General features: G+C 39.0%; 1 long non-coding RNA gene across 1 annotated transcript in view; it reads left to right on the top strand.

The window, feature by feature from the left end:
* The first annotated feature begins 451 nt into the window (after positions 1 to 451).
* LOC121510951 overlaps positions 452 to 18,198 on the top strand; it is a 116,332-nt gene continuing 98,585 nt past the window's right edge. Inside the window, exon 1 of the long non-coding RNA XR_005992008.1 lies at positions 452 to 712. This is a non-coding gene — a long non-coding RNA (uncharacterized LOC121510951). The remainder of the gene's footprint in view (positions 713 to 18,198) is intronic.

Genomic DNA, 18,198 nt, shown 5'->3' with positions numbered 1-18,198 from the left:
TAACAATTTTTACACTATGACTGCTGGACAAGAGGACATCACCAAGAAGGGTAAGTCAATTCTGAATTACTCGTGCTTAAAACAGACTTTCAAACATTTTAACTTCCCTCTTACACTTTTTCCTCTCTTGTTGTAAGCCCTTCATTTATTGTGTACTTTGCAGAAGCAACAGCCCATGAGAGGTGACCTGTAACACAACTCCACCCTATTGTTCATAAAGGTCAGTGATATTGTTTGTACTCCTAACCACGGTTCAAGAGAATGAATACCCTCCTGTACTGTACAGTGTGTCTCCATGTGTTTGATGTAGTTTATAACCACTAAAGGCAAACAGAGCTTCATTCATACGGAGGCTTCCTCTGGTGCCGCAGAGAGGGAAGGACTGTCAGGAGGTGGGTGTGCCTAAACACATGAACATGTATTACACTGCAAGCTTTGCAGCCACCTCAGTATGAATGGTGGAACTTCAGCAGCTTCAACTTTGGTGCAGAAATTTTAAATCTTAGTGAGGAGGAACAGAAAGAGCCAGAACGCGCGCAAAGACTTAGCGGTGTACGCAGGGGATTTTTTAGCTCGCAGTGTAAAAGTTGAAAGTGAAGGGATGTGTCAGGGTCAATTATGGGTGCAAACACGCGCCGTGCAAAGGTTGGCAGAGTTAAAAAAGCGAAAGAAACGACATGCAAAGTTTGATTCAGACCGCCAGTGATGTGGGGTAAGTAAGTCTCAGTTCATTTTCTTTTATAAATCATAAAAGAGAGATAAGAGCTCCACCTCACAGCTGTGCGCCCTGCAGAGTCCAAAACGAGGAAGCAGTTATAGTGGCGTTGACGACTCTGCATTTACTCAGGTTGAGTTCTTGTAACTTCTCCGCGATATTTCATCACCTTCTGCACCAAGTGAGACTTCACTGAACTTTTGAGAGAAGTTGGGAAGTCTACTGGCCGTGCAGCAGAGCTCAGCCATGCGTAATGGGCGGTTTTGCGCAAATAGGAAAGGAAGTATTGCGGTGTCAGACAGAGATATTGTTACGCTGCCTACATCTACCTTCTGTCTATTTTAGGTTTTTGTATCACCTGGTCTGCAACGCAGTTCTATTTTTATGACCTGGTTGTACCTAACCTGCAGTGTGATGAAGGCAGAGATGCATCAGAATTCATATGAGCAGCCAGCGGAAAAAAACGCACAAAAATGCTCTTGTGGCCCATGTGGGCTTCACTGATCGTTTCTAGTTTGATGCGGATCGGTATGTGAATGTTGGCTTGTGAGCGTCACCTCCCGGAAAGAATCTTAGAGTCCCAGAATGCAGTGGGCGTCTCTTGAATACTTCATAAAATACCACAGAGTGAAGTCACTGGAATATGATGCATTCGGGGGCTGTCGGAAAAACGTGCTGATAACCAAGAAATCATATAGTCAAAAAAATGAAAAACACCAAGTTGTGTTTTTATGCACAAGCAGTAGTCTTTTAGTAGAATTTCTAAATTCTACTCCGTCTGAACAGATAATCCTCTTTAGAACTGCACAGGTACTAAAACTCACTTCAGGGTCTATTTGATACTGAAGCTTGATCAGATGATCCTCCCCATGGTTTAGTCTAACTTGAAGGCAGTTGTCAGAGTATCCTCAGTGCTCAAGAAAAAAATAACTTTCTTTCAAAATGACCCCAAAAATAAGTGACAAGCATGAGTTACAGCCTCCTGGTACAAAATTATTGGAGCTGTCTCAAAGCAAGTCGGAGTAAATATTACACAAAAAAGATTATTTCTAATATTGCTCCTTGAGGAAATGTATTAGATGCAATCATTTCACCAGATGGCACCCTCAGTCAAACTGCTTCTATGTTCACAGTGGTATTAAGTTAGTAACGGTCTGTTAGCTAGCTTCAACTTTCAGCATTAGAAATGATTAATGCAATAGTTCTTGACCATAACTAGCTATGTTAAACTGATCATATTTCTTAAAATAAGGGATGCATAATGTTGGACAAATTGATATCCAATATTTCCAAACTAATTTTGGCTGATACCGGTAGTGGCACACCTTTTTTTTTTAATTGTAAAGGTCTCTTGTGCAAAGAGAGGCTGAGTCAAGCAGAGCTGAGAGGGGAAATAGACTGGTAATTGCTTTTCCTCTATGACGTTTAGCTGCACCAATGCAAACCAAGCCGTGCTGATATACTTTTCCATCACCAGTTTGGCTGCCCTAGGATACACCAAGCCTCACCCAGAATGGCCCTGCTCTGGAGCAAGGCTGAAGCGGTAGTGTATGCTCTCACGTGCCACTCACCATAGCTGCGTCTCATTTCAGGGGTAGCATCCTTCAAAGGACCCAGCCTTCCTTGTCTGCAAAGACTGCTCGAGCTAGACTAAAATGAGACAGGCTGGTGTAGAGAGGTTTCTTGTTTGCGTCAGTAGCCATCCTCCCCCTGTCCTGTTCGTTTTCACCTTTGTTGCATTGGAAACACCACAGGTAAATCCAATCTAGTCAGTGTAATGTAACCTATGAAGCTAAGCGTTAGTTCATGGAGGACATGGTAGTCATTCACCCAGCTGTGATCAGTTTCACCTTCATATTCAGATTCATTGCTTTTGAACTAATTTTAGTGTATTCAGTATGCATTGTCATAAATGTATCCATCTACGTGGGGTTCCTAGCTATGCTCTCCCTACAAAGTCAAAACATGCTACTCGACTAACCCAGGGAGCCTCTTTTTGAGCAGAACCTTCTCCGCCAGTTAAAACATGGTAAAAAAGGGTGTAGCCTCTGAATTGGGACATAACACATATCCTTATAGATAGCTAGCATCAAAGCATTGCATCACATTTACTTAGGATGCACTGACAGCGGTAGTGTGGCTGCACGGTGGCATAGGGGTTAGCGCTGTTGCCTCACAGGAGGAAGGTCCTTGGTTTGCTCCCCACTCAGGGCCTTTCTTTGCATGTTCTCCCTGAGCGTGCGTGGGTTCTCTCCGGGTACTCCAGCTTCCTCCCACCACTAAAGACATGCTTGTTAGGTTAATTGATGGTGTGAGTGTGAGAGTGCCTGGTTGTTTGTCTCTATATGTCAGCCCTGAGATTGACTGGCATCCAGTCCAACCACTGGACTGGTAGCCAGTCATTAGACTGCGACCCCCAATGGGATAAACGGTATAGTAAATGGATGGATGGATGACAGCAGTACTTATACGGCAGCAGCTCGCACTGGTGGAGAATATACAGGACAACCTCACACGAAAAGATTAAAGAAGATGCATGCCACAACTCTAGCGTACTCTCCTAGCTTTATGAACTCGTCTGTGAAGGTGAAGTTAACATTTGTCTCTAGCCTCTTGGCCAGGGATGTCCAAACTATGGCCTGGGGGCCAAATGCAGCCTGCGGTCCAATTTTGATTGGCCCGCAGCAAATTCAAGAAATAAAATGAAATATGGCCAACATTTGAACATGAATCTTTTGCTTGACTGTACTGTACTTCATATTTTCAGCACAAGATAGTGCTACTGTGCTACTTCTGTAAACAAACATCTTGACAAGAAGAATTTTATTGGTGTTTTTTAGTGACTAAATTGAGACAACTCTGTACATGGTTAACACATTGGCAACCTAAAATCACAATATCTTGTTTTCTAACTCCCTGATAGGTTACAGCAGCAAATAGCAGTAATATTACGGGGGTCAGAGCCAGTGGTAGCTAGGGCCAAACAGGGCCCCCAGAAATCTGATTGGCACCCCCAAAAACTTGGAAATTATTGTCTATTTACATTGTCAGCCATTAAATTCTCCACCCCAGCTCCTCTTTTATTCTGCTTCCGACTTAACGAATGTCATATACCTTGCCTTGCAGATAATAAAGTGGCCCCAACATCCTTAAGTATTTCTGTATGTGGCCCTTGGTGGAAAAAGTTTGGACAACCCTGTTCCAGGCTGTGACAGTTTTAATATTCCCAACCACATTCTAACAGCAACACAATGAATGCCCCAGTTTTAAAAAAATATTACACACCCTGCGGTGAATGTAAGAAAACTCCCTTAATCTCACAAAAGCAGAGTTTAAAATTTCAAATTGTTGAAGATAATTTCACTAAAACATTCTCCTACATTTTCACATCATCATTTCGTTTTTCCACTAATTGAGAGATAAGTTTTAGATGACCTGTGCATGGTGGTGTAGTGCATGAGTGACTGTGGGCGGGAGTTTCATAATGAGTGACATGGGGTTTCCCTGCCTGTTTCCTCCATTCATGTGGCTGGAGATTGAGAAGTATAGAGCTGTCAACGAGCTGAGTAGTGTTTGAGGCAGAGGAAGAGAGACTATGTGAGTGGGGGTGGGCAGGAGTGTACGTGTAAAACAAGAGACAATGGCAGGAGTGTGTTTGCATGTTTTATTTATACAACCTTTATTATAAGAGCTTTGTTCTTTGAGATCATGCGTTGTTGGCCAGTGTGTGTGTGACATACTACTCATTCATTTCCTCTTTGTGCTTCAGAGTGACCTCAGCAGCAGCACAAACTTCCTCTTATCACCTGCACCATTTTGCATCTCTAGCAACAAAATGTGTTAAACAGGAGGAACCAAACACTCAGACTCACTCACATAGTCACGTGTCCACTTCATCTGATATTCACTGTTATCACATCACACGTCTTTTGGCTTAGAAACAAGATGACAGATTACATGAAAAGTACTCAGAGCACATGTAGCAGCCTTTAGTGATACAGCAAGTGGAGTTATTTCTAGCCAGCTGAGACTATTTGGCAGATATTGACTAATACAGAAAATCCTTCAGTGAGTCAAAACACATCAACTGGTTAAGATGTGTTTATCTAGTTTCTGTAAGGGTTTATTCACGTTTTGTCATTTAATTCTGATAGTAGCAATAATGACACCATGTATCAATCGGGCCACATTTACATGTTAATGATGTGAAAACGGCAAGCTTTTGTTGCGTTTTGGCAGGGTATACACAAAGTTTTTAAAAATTTTCCAAAGTGCAAACTGTTGAAGCTATTTGTTGTCATATAAACTGGCAATATGTTGACCTGACATGATAGATAGTCTGTTTCAAACATTGCATAGGATACTAAATCTGGGTGATATGGCCTAAATTTAATATTGTATTTTCTTGTCCTTTACGGTGTGAAGAGCTGCTACTGATTTGAGCACATTTCCTGATTGGGGCGTTCACAATAAAAGCATTTAGGAAAGATAATAACTATGGACCATTAGCTTGAAGAACTTGATGGGAATAGCATGGTTTATTGTAAGATTATCTTTTTGCCTTTATTTTGATAATACAGCGGAAAAAAGACAGGAAACAGGGGGAGAGTGTGGGAAGATGTTGCAGAATATGTGCCAAGACTAGGAATAGGTCTTGCAACTAGTGAGCCTAGGACCACAGCACCAGCACATGAGCATCCACCCCACCAACTGAGCTAAACCAGGGCCCAGGAAGTAGCATTTTTATCATTGATTAGCTTTAGCTTAGCTTAGGTTTGCCAGCAAGTTTACGGCTGCTTCTCTGACCCCTTTTAACACCTTGATCTTTGACTCATCTGGACTTAAAACAAGTCATAGGTTAAAATACACCTTTAAACAGTTGTTGAAGCCATTATAAAATGAATCGCTGCAGCACTTGGCTTAAGACAAACCAGGAAAAAAAAAGGCAACACGCAGCAGTCATCAAACTTAGAGAGGAAAAGCACTTATTTTACCTGTTTACTGTGTGGCATGAGTGGGTGATGTTCGGTTAGTTGCTCAGCCACTTGTAATGCTAGGGCATAACATGCTAGTTAGTGCACCCAGACTGAGTTGCTGGCTGAAATTTTACTGGTATAGATACGCATTTACCGCCGACCACTGTGGGATATATTTCACATCCATCTCAGCAACCACTAAAAGTCTGTGTTTGGGAAGGGCAGGTCCCTTGAAAAAATTCTCAGAGGGTCATTGTACTATTGCTCTATGTATGACATAGTGGGTAGGGTTTGTGCAGCCCTGGTGAGCAAACCACATAATGTGAGCCTCACAGACAGCCTCACTGGTTTTTAGAAGAGCAAAAACATCTTTTTTGCTGAGAAAAGCTTTCAATCTGGTTCTTCACTTTTCCTTAAAGCAGAGGACATGCAGTCGATTTCTAATAAAAAAAACTCCTGCTATAGCTATATCCAGCTTATCACCTCACCAGCAACCATTGTTTACCGGCTTGTAGTACAATTAAACTACACCTGTTGCTACCTTCTCCTCAAATGAAGCTGATACACTGTCAGACCTGGCAGAGATGTTTTAAGGCTCATGTATGCTCTACGCATATAAGAGAATAGATAAGTGCATTTCAAACTTTACAACCTGTATTGGCTTCATACTTACTTGTGTCTATTATGTTGTCATGGACACAGAAAAACGAATCATCTAGAGCTCTCTTAGGAAACTGATGCTGCTCCATTTGTCCCATAGACTGAATAAAGAACGGTCCATCCTCTGCTAAGCTGAGATCTTGTCTGTTGTCTGTCTTTGTGCTCAGCTAAACTATCATCGATATGTTTGTATTTGCCAACAACTCACTCAGTATGGCAATATTTCCTCAGAAAACTTGATTAAGTTCCACCTTTTTCCAAATGATCCTTTTTTTGGAGTATTTTGCCAATCTGGGTTGAAATGTTGGCTGCAGTGCTAAACCCTGCCCCCTTGATTGGTGGTCCTATTGCTACGTTTGGTTTCATATCCATAAACTTTGAAAGAACAGATAAAAAACAGATGAAATAAATTCAGAGTATAGACAAATAGCTCTGTCTGTATTTGTCCACATTTCAGACATAGAGCATACATAAGCCTTTAGACTGAAGCTTTGCAAGATAGAGCTTCCTTGAAAACAAACATGGAATCTGGCCAGTCTATCGGCTTTGCAAGGTTAGTAAAATGGAGTTTCCTTTGAAAACAGAGACTTACTACTCACTTCCAGTGGGTATTTTCTTCAAATTTGCTTGATGTGTACTTTGCGATCTCTTGGAGTATCAACTCCACCTTGACTGTTCACACCAGAGACTGTAGAAAGAATTGGACAAACCCTGTGTGACATCAGCTGTCTGCTTACAATAGGCGGACTCAAACAGCTCTTGAAGCCAATCTGTGGCAGCTTCCATATTGAAATCACGGTCTCAACCGAACTTTGGATCAACCTAACTGCTCGCCCACTAAGCGTGACTTCCTGTCAGCTAGCTAGCTAGCATTCTGGTCGACAAAAACTTAGCTTCTGCCTGTCGAGCTATTTGTCAATCAAATGAGATGCGCCAATCAGTCCGCAGTGAGTTTTTTTCTAAATATAATCTAAACCATAGTGGTACAAAAAAATTCACCCCCCGTAAAGTGAGAGCACATGAAGACATTAGCTAATGAGACAAGTTTTGTTTTTTGAACCAGGTTGTAAACCAGTTTATGTATAGTGCTAAAACCGTCTGTTTAAAAGGTGTCCAGATGGGACTTTTGGTGTTCCTGCAGCCAGCTTCAAGTGGACTCTCGTGGTATTACAATTTTTTGCACTTCCGCGTTGGCTTAATTTTTCATGACCGGAGGTTGCCGCTTGGTTCACTCAAACGTCCGTGTGTTTCCCAGTTTTCTGTTTACCAACTTCAAGAAAGACTGTATGTGCGCATGTACTTGTAGTTTCTTTAGAGAGTCACACTGCCAACCACTGGCCTGGCATATGTACTACAGCAATTTCAGTTGTGGGTCCCTGTGCATGATGGTAGTTATCAAACTGTCGTTGTCTGAATGCAGGACTTCTTTGATGCTGTAAATGGAAAACAATTCTGTTTTCAGTGGTTCATTTCTGTGTAAGTATGGCCTTTGTGTTCCTATGAAGACTGTCATTAAAATTCAACACTATTTTACCCCTACAAACGTATGGATTTTTTCCTGGATGACTAACGGGTAGAAATAAACTCCCGAGTACTCTCTTAAAGCAAATATAGTTTTTTTTTTTTCATTTTCACAGCGTAATTCATGTAGACCTTAAAACCACAGTTCCATAAGTGTCCAGCAGAGGGTGTCAACATTTGAAACCTCCAGCAGATTCAGGCCAGTGGAGGTACAAAATACCCTCAAAACCAGGTAAATAATCATGGAAAAAAAACAGATAAAAACTGTGGAAAAATAATATTACACTGATAAGAGATTCAAAAGGACACTCAAAATACAAGACACATCAACAAATCTTTAAAAAAACACAGCAAAATCCTTTTCAGCATCTGGTCTCGGGTGTTTGACGGCCTAGAAAAATAAAAATCCCAAAAGCTTCCTAGTTGTTCAGCTTTTGTCTGTCACCTTTTCTTACTGTATATGGGATTTTATCAGCACCAAGAGAGTGAAATGGGTTGCTGTTGTGAAGTTCAAGTTGTTTTGCCTTGAGGTAGTTGATATTTCCTTTTCTGAGGACTGACAATTGAACACTTCTTTTACCCCAGAACACCAGAGATTTTACTAGGTTCGAATTTTCTTGGAAACGTTCATAGCAAGAGCAAACACAACCCAACAAACAAGTTATAGCTGCTTTTAGACATTTTCCCAGACAAGTAATACTTTTTTCCTTGTAACTATTAACCATTTGTGGGTAAAAAGGCAACCCTGCTGATATGAATTATAAGCGTATTCATAATTAAATTGGAAAAAAGAGATGGGAAACAAAAGCCAGCTCACATAATCAAAGGTAGTTAGACTTCATCAGTGAAGGAATTCCTCTACCCTTGTGGTCATTATTTACGGGAATGTGACACCTTTGTTCTGACTATGATCACAGTAAAGAAAGCCTTCTCTAAAGTGTTGGTGGGATATTCAGCTCATGTTGTGAGTCAGTGAGCATGGAAATGAATTCAAAGTAGGAACTGGTTGATTACAGGTTTCTCTGTGTGCTCTGCCTTTGTATAGACAAATTAGGGGAAATAAACAGACATGTTGCCATGATACCACAAGTAGAGGATGAAGACAAAGCTTTAAGGTTGATTTCAAGTTAAACTTTATCTGTCACAGTCAGTTTTAAGTTGGATGCAGTTTAACTGATAATCATAGAGTTGAGGCATCAGCTGCAGGAGAAAGTGAAATTATTAACAAAAGCAGAAATCAAATTAAATGAACGCTGCAATAAACTTGGACAAGTTCATTCTTACTATGCAACTAACCACTTACAAAGGTATTATTTACTCATTTATTGCAGTTTTTAAAACCCCAGTGGAAAAATCCAAGTCCAGTATTCATTGCCTTGTAGCTCCAATTTGTTCTGTCTGGAGTGCAACATAAGCTAAGTATATAGCTGCTAAGTTCTACATTTCATTAAGTGGTATCTTCTAATGTTGAAGCAAATTCACAAGCTGCTGTACCTCTAGTGTCCACTTAAGGCTGCCTGCCAAAGCTCTCAAAGTCTCATACTTCATGAAGATTAGTTTTTTGAGTGTGTTTTTTTTTTTTTTTTTTTTTTTTCTTAAGTTGTACATTTTGACTGTATTGCTAAACAATGCTCACCCACTTTTTGGCAGTGCTGGTTTTGGAAGTGATATTCGCCATTCATTTCCCCATACACATTACGTGAAGTCCTTTATTACAATGTTTTAATGGACAAACTAGCTAACCACCTGCCTGACTCATGACTATAAAACATTTGATTCGGTGCAAACACGGCATTTGAAAACTGAGAAAAAGGAAAAGGTACAAGACTATGTACATGTACAAGACTACGTATTCCACAATCCATTAGGATTCATTTTATTCATTGATAATGATAGATTGATGTAAATTGAGCTTTTTTTGCTTCATACTGCAGTGGCGTGAATCATCATCATCACCAGTAGACAGCCTTTGTTCATGGGCTTGCCTGACATTTCCTTGGCAACCAGAGACCCAACCAGTGAGAGACACTTAAGGATTGTGGGTAGTATTTTTGGCTAAGATTCCATTAAAACTGTGTTTTTCTTAGGAGGTTAATATCTTGTGAACTTTTGTCTTCTGCAGGAATGTTTACCATACTACTGTTTCAGACTCAGGTAGCTCATGGTAAGTCTATCTTGGCTACTTTAGACAACATGGCTAATAACCAAATCCACCATGGAGTAAATGAATGGGATTTTTGCTTCTGGAACCACACTGCTGAGCACGACATCAAGGCTAAGAACTATGCATTATTGAGGGTTTGGCTAAGCTGACTGACAGGTGGGAATGTTTGCCATGAGGCTAAACCTACCTCAGCACTACCTTTTTGCCTGTTTGACAAAAAAATTGATTCTAGTCAGTGTTTCTGATATGTGAACGCCACTGATTACATTTATCACTCCATTAAAGAAACCATTGGGTGACATCACTGACACTGCGTCCATGTTTTATACGGTATGATTTGTGTTCACCAGCTGTTAGCTGTCTCTCTGTTTGGTGTTATTAACATAGTGTACAGCTTATTTATTGGACGGGTTTTAGACATACTGTAGGTGCTGACATCAGTTATTGCAGCATCATGATACTGAAATACATATTTCCCTTTAAAGCTTCACTGTGATCGCCACAGTATTTTTTTTTTGTTATAGAAGTTATCATAATTTCATATCTTGCCTGAAAAATGGTCAGATAATACTTTACTGTGACATGTTCATGCACTTTTGAAGCATTAATTCTGTCTCAGTCTTAAGTGCATGAAAGGCTCTTGTGTCTAATGTCTCAGCAAGAACAAGAGAGGTCTATCCACCCACACCACAGACTGTCCTTCAGAAGCAGAGCTTCTTTACTACCCTGCGAGTTCATCAGTAGGTGTCTCTGAAGGTGACTTTTGCCGCATTTGTTGCAGTGAGCGATGCAAACCACAGGCTCATTTGAATGAAAGTGAACCTCATGTCTATTTGTGCAGCGAAAAAAACAAATGAATAGGCAGCTTTTATACCACACATACTGAAAAATGCTCAACTCACTGTCATGCTTGTATCTTGAAAAGGTGTGACTGAATGTATTCATCCTGTTTAAGATGAATCTTGCGTTATTCAAATGTTTTTGATGTTTCATTCCAGAGAAGCAAACTTCTGCTTGTGCAGCGACGTTTTCATGTTTTCCCCTCAGCTGAAGGAGTACCTTAATCCTCCCTATTCAATGGCCACAATACCTTTACTGAACCACAGGGAATAATGGATGTCACACATGTACTGTGTTTTTCTCAATAATTTTTCACAATGGGCAGCCACTATGTTTCATTTCTGGCTGGAGCAGTTTCAGCCAACTATTAGGATCTTATTATGGTCTTGAAAATACATTATGCCAAATTCTCACACTGAAATATATATATACATATATATTTTTGGTTGAGTACATCACTTCAAATATTTTTAATAGTTTTCTGCTGGACAATTTATTCTTTTTTATAGTTAAAATGATCTTTTTTTTTGTCAGCTGCCTTGACAGAAACAAGATCATCGAGTTTAAAGACTGCTATAAAAGGAAACGTGAACTGCAACTGAAAGCTGCTCTCCTGTTGCTGTGTTTCACATTAATGACCACAATTACTGTCTACCATTGGCTGTACATTGTGCCTGCAATGAATAACTTCATCCCATAAACCACTGACCTCCTGAACCCCTGATCATTGTGGCCCAATTCGACGTTTTCAAGTCGAGCTTCAGAAATGTGCTTCACAGCTCTGCCCAACTGTGCTGCTCACTTCTTGTTTTGTAATTGAAGATTCTGATCAAAGAAACAAAACTCTATAAAGGTCTACTTACACAAAAGTGAGACATTATCTTCTTTTCACTGATGAATTTGCCATAATGAAGGAGAAAAGTTGTTAAAGTGTCTTACCTAGCCTACAATGTGAGCAAAAATACTTTGTGAGTAGCTGGCAGTGCAGAAAGTAGAAAGGCCATTTTTAACAGTTTTTCTCCCTCATTATGAGAACTTCATCTGCAATGCAAAAATGGTGGCTAACTTATAAGCAAATCCACCTCGCGAACATAATTTTATTAAAAGGCTCCTTCTTTTGAAACAGAAAGTAAGCAATGGAGGTAGGCGGAGCTGAGCTGGTGTCTCTACCTCTATAGTATTTGTCATCTTTTGTTATTGCTTTGATTGACAGCTCCTTGTTGGCAGGATTGACATACTGTGAGTTTGAATTAAATCTTCAACATTTTGGAAAATATGTCTTTCTTTCCCTGCTAAACACTTATTAAAATCTAGATACAATTCATTGACCTTTTATCTTGTTCCTTCAGGAAGCTGAAATGCCATAGTTGCAGCTATTAATAGAAACTCAACCAATCACTGCACGCTTTGTGTAGCCTTGCAGATTTGTCCAGTAACTGCAACTTTTCCTCAGTTTTGGCCAATCAGTTTAGCTGCAAACCCCCATCAGTCAGCACTGCTATCACCTTTAAACAGACCACAGTAAAAGTGCACTATGTACTTCAACACTGGGTTGTAAGCACACACACAAGCATCACACACAGCACAGGGACAGGAGTACTTCCTTTCTGTTACTATCGAGCCACAATTTTGACACAGAAGCCACCAATTAAAAAACACCCCTCTTATCATCACCATCTCACTTTTACAGGAACTAATACCAGCAGTTTTGTTGATGCAACTTCCTTGGCGTTGTGTCGCATATTTCAGACAATCAATAAGGTTTGCATATATTCTGAAATCCCTGTGTGAGGGCCTTTTTAAAACATGTAAACCACAACATTTGTTTTATGCAAAAGACTCACTGAACCACAGGTCTTGTCATGTCAAAATATGGCAAGGAGAGTAGAAGATCGAGTGTCTGTTTCTTGACCTGAGTAGGCGAATGTAAAGACTTTCAGTTGATGGTGTTAGAGCATGCTGTATGAATGAGTGGGTGCAGTGCATGTGCATACCTGCTGCTGCTGCAGCCAGCTGGAACCTCTTATCCTTTTATTTTGGAGATAAAGTGAAAGTACAAAAATGTTAGAGCTGCCAGCAGCTATCAGTTTGTGTGTGTCTTTTGACAATCTTTTTTGCTGATAGCTTGCTGAGCATGTGGTGTTTGACCTGAGTCACCTAAGAAAGGACAAGATGTTTGTTGCATGGTCTGACATGGTACCATTGCAAAAAAACACAAAGATTGTATTGTCTGATCTGGCCATTATTAATTCATTTATAGTATTGACAATCATCAATAGAAAACCATCTACATCTATTCCATAAGACAGTTGCATAGGAGGGGAATGAATCTATCAAAACCACGGGCAACCTCCTGTAAACTGCCTAAACTGCACAAAAACCTTGGCAATGTTTTTGTGATGAAATATTCCCAAGGTTTCTGTGCAATTTAGACAGTGTTCAAGAGTTTTCCTTCAATTTTTGGCAGTTAAAAACAAGAAGTCCCAAAAGTGGTTGCCTAAGACTTCTGTTTTTGCTGCTGTGGTATTGAAACAGATATTGACAAATAGGTAGATTTAAACTAGAATAACTTGATGTAGAGGATTTTCTTCTCTGCCTAGTTTTCCTAATTCTAGACAGTTCACGTGTGAAACATTTTAAATGATTATTTTATTTTGCTCCAAATGAATTTATAATCTAGTTAGGTTTGCAGCTGTAATTTTGTCATGTGAAGAAATGTGAAACTTCAGGTCCATGCCACAGTTGTGCAGTTTTTCTGTTGAGGTTTGTTGTTTTGCAGCGAGTCCATCAGGATCTGATCTCTTTTCATTCTCAGTTCACATTAAAAGCTCACAGTCTCTTCAGCAGCACAGTTCACTTTTATACCTTAATAGGCAACAACTCTCTAGTCTGTTATCAGAGCCTGAACTTTGTAACAAATCCTCTTCCTGAAAGGAGGCTGTAACTTTAACAGTTTGCTCACACCTATTAAACTTCAAGGGCTTTGGTGGGCGACCATGCTGGTTTACAGTTAAAGCTACTAATTTTCAGGTGTTGCAGCAGGGTGGTGACACAAGGGGCAGTGAGGGGTTAACTGTCTCACACTTTGCAGATTACCGGTTCCTAACGGCTGCCACACGTGCATCGTACAGTCCTGCATTGGGGTTTTTAGTCAGAGCTACTGGTTTCCAGTAAAGACCTGCACCCAGTGGCTTCAGTGCAGAGGAAGTGGTGGAGCCTGAAAGTGTATTCAGAAGAAGAAATGAAAAGTTTTCAGGCATCAGTGGCTTATCTTTTCATGCAAAAATTCACGCATGCATTTACATGTCTGCTTTGTATTCCATTCAGATCATGTTACAGTAACTTCCTGTGACCAGAGGGAATACATTCAAAGCTGCAGCTTTCTAAAATAAACAGAAAGATATTCCTTTAATGCATATCATTAGATGTTGTGTATAGTTTTGACTATACTATTACAGAGTGGCATTAAAACATCATGTAACAAAAGTAACCAACAAAGAATCTGTGTTCATGGTCAAACTTCAAGACAGAAGAGCCATCAAGTTAAAGGTTTTTAAATTTGAAAAGTCACAAAATGATCTTCAGAACGTCTCTTCTATGCTTCTTTAAAGTCAGTAGTTCACCACATCGAATCAACATGCAGCCAGTAGAATCACCCTGTGCTTTTCACAGGCTTATAGCACCACTTAGTGGAGAACAAATGACATCACATTAAGAATAAGTATCCACAGCAGCATGCGGTTATCTTTTTTTTTTTTTGCACGTGGCATAAACATGGCTACTTCTATTTATAATTATGATGAAAATATTTCTGTAAATGAATAAAAAAATTCTAAATGCTGTTGAAACCATGAAGACACACAAAATTGTAAAAATGTTAGAATAAATAAGTAGGTTACATGGAAAAATCACACAAGTTCAATCATAATCAGTCAATCAGAAAACTTAGTGATTAAAGTTAAAAGAAAGTGCAACCTGGTATCTTACTGTTTGAGTCAGGTTTAACTCCTGCATTAGCTCTTTGACTCCCCCTGCTGTTTGAGTTTAAAATCACTACATTTGAAACAATTTCCCAACCCCATACTTGATCTTAACATTTTGTTTTTATCTAAACACACTTAATATTTTTCCTACTTTTTTCCTTATGTGTTTTGATCTAATATTGTTTCCATTTTCTCCGCCAGAAGTCAGATTTATTGCTTTCATAGTCAATCTTTGAAGTCAGGTGCAGCTGAGATAATGATTTACTTAAAGGGCCTGGTACCCAGAAATGTATGTTTCAGTTTCAGTACTATTTTAACAGGGACCATGACGATGAACGTGAATAGACAGAGAAAAGCAGAGCAGCATTCTCCTTCTACATCCCCTGTAATTGCTTATTGGCATTTGTCTTAATGGGTATGTAGAAGAGGTGGAAAAAGTAAAACAGGATTGTACTCAAGTTAAGAACAGTTTCTCTGGTTAAAATCTACTTAGGTAAAAGTAAAAGTACTGGTTTATAAATCTGCTCACATAAGTAAAAGTAAAAGATTATTAAAACTAAAGTTTACTTTAAATACTGAATAGCTACAGAGGAGTTGTACAGGAAAACATGATATTTCCTTATTGGCAAGAACAACAAGAGAATAGATCTCCAACCAGATTGTTCAGTTAGAGTCACACCTCTAAAATAAAGTAAGATAAACAGCAAAATGGACAGGGTTAATTTAACTAATATGGAATTAAATTCACTACTTTAAAAGTGTCAATATTAGTCCACACTATAAAGTTGAATTACACTTTTAACGTGTTAATTATTTTACAGTAAGACAGCTGCAGTAACGACATAATCTGTGGTAAGGTGGGTCTTCTCTTCAGTCAATCTCATAGGAAGGCAGACTCATGTAAAAAAAAAGTGTATAACACTGCTGAAGAACAGTAATTTGAGTAAATGTAATTAGTTACTCTCCACCCCTGGTATGTAGTATACATCTGCGCATGAGGTATCTGTGTAAAAAGCATTAGTGACATTCGGCTATGTGCTCTTCCGCCTCAGTGTATCTGATCAACCGTTAGGTCTGCGGTTTTCATCAGAGAAACCAAGCAACTAATCTCAAACTAGTTATTTCAGCTCAGTGTTTCACTTAAACTTGCTGACACAATGTTTATTGCATCAACTTGTCTTGTTAACAGCCATTAGAAGAATAAAGCGACAGCCATAAACTTACTTGGATGACAAATTTACATTCAGCTCTTCTGGCTGGGGTTGATTTCTCAGATTTATCTTCAGAAAGTTGAAGAATTTCCGTAAAACTCTGGCGTTTGGTAAGGCAGGGAACTCTGTATGGGAAGTGATGCAGGCTGCAGGCATCTGCGAGCTGCAATTCTTGATGAGAAATATCCTGAGGAAGGGTTGATAAGTCCCATTCATAACAAAAGCAGCTCTCATGGACATGGACTCACAGTTTACACACCAATATCATCAGGTAACTCTAACTAACGGCACCACTATCACCAAGTACCTTATACAACCCAACTTCAAAAAGACCAAAATATCCCTTTAACATAATGACACTGAATGACTAAATGGAGGCTTAAATATTAGTGAAAGGGTGGTTTCCAAGGTTGTTATAGTTAACTAAAACTAACTAAATAATGAAAACTTAAATTCTAAAATCATTTTAGTTAACTGAACTAAATAGAAACTAAGCTTTACCAAAAAACAAACTAACTAAAACTGTACTGTGTGCTTACAAAACTAACTAAAATAAAATAAAGAGAGAGAGAAAATATCCTTAGTTTTAGTCTTTGACACAACCATACTGACTGGCACCTACACACAAGTCAGGGAGTGTAAAATTGCCTGATCTGATTGGTTAAGACTTCACACAGTGGTAGTTTTATGTCTTGAGCTGTATTCAAACATCATCATTAAGTAAATAAAATGATAAGAGAAGAGTACCTTGTTTTAATATGTTTTTAAAAATGTATGACACTCACTTAGCCCCGACATCTATCGGAAAAAAAACTAAAACTAACACTAAAACTAATAGAAACTTAACTTAAATGAAGCACTTTTGCAAAATAAAAACTAAACTAAACTAACAAACCAGCAGTCAAAACTAATAAAACTAAACTGAAATTGAACACAGAAAGTGAAAACAAAATAAAAATAAAAACTAATGAAAAATCCAAAACTATTACAACCATGGTTACAGATTTTTTTATGCTGTTAGGATTCTTGCATCTCTAAATGTAATGCCATCAAAGGTAGTGTAACTCATCATTTCTGTATGAAAATATAAACGTAATAGAGGAGAAAATGCTGTAAATATGTACTCTGTGGGTTCAAACAGCAGGAGTATACAATGAAACAGTATCTTTTACCACTGCAGCCTGGTTATATGACTCTTCTAAAAAGTGCCACATTTTATTTAATACATACAACATGCAACATTCAAGTCAGCGGTCAGATGAATTTATCAACAGATACAGTACCTGACTTTTGTCCTTGTTGTAGGCTCTTGTTACCAGAAGAGGGCAGTGTTTCCCAGATCATCATTGGCAGTGTCAGAGCGCTGGAATTGTTGCTTGGTATTTTGTAGCTCTCCAGAGCTACATCAGTGGATCCATTTAACCTCTCTAATTCACACAGGGTGAACATTTGAAGCCCAACCCCTCAGGGGTAATGGGTGATATTGATTGGTCGACGGGTATCAGCTGGATGTATTGATTGAAGGAGAGCAGTGAGAAGCTGTCAGGATTTGTTTCACACAGAAGATCAGCTCGGTGAAAAGAAAAAGCTGTGGCAATGTATTCAGCTAATTGTATGTGTGTATTTGTGAGCCAGTACTGAATATTGATTGCGCTGATGTTGAAGTTTTCCAGTGCTTGTGGGACAGAGGAGCAGCTGTCATCTCAGTGATACTTACTTAAAGGGATATTCTGCTAAAAATATCTACTCACCTTATTTGCCACTCACTTCTAGTTGTTATCAAATCAGTTTATTTTAATGAGAAACAATTCCTGTATCAATTAACTTTTCATAAAAAAAGAGCACAAACACCGCTTCCCACAAAGATATTGTCCTTATTTCCCTGAAAATGAGAACTGAAAGGATGTTGGGATTTGCCTTTCTTTCTAGAAAGGTTGGTCAAAGATGTTTTTTTAGGTTTGTATTATGAGACATCACAAAAAATGAGAATATCATGAAAAAGTTCATTATTTTTTGTCACTCATTCCAGAAAGTGAAACCCATGTATTATATAGACTCATTACACATAGAGTGAAATATTTCAAGCTTTTGTTTCTTGAAATGTTGATGATTATGGCTTACAGATCAT

The sequence above is a fragment of the Cheilinus undulatus genome, linkage group 6 (genome assembly GCF_018320785.1).
Source record: "Cheilinus undulatus linkage group 6, ASM1832078v1, whole genome shotgun sequence".
Taxonomy (NCBI): domain Eukaryota; kingdom Metazoa; phylum Chordata; class Actinopteri; order Labriformes; family Labridae; genus Cheilinus; species Cheilinus undulatus.
Note: the sequence above shows the minus strand (reverse complement) of the source record. Positions and strands in the feature narration are given on the sequence as shown.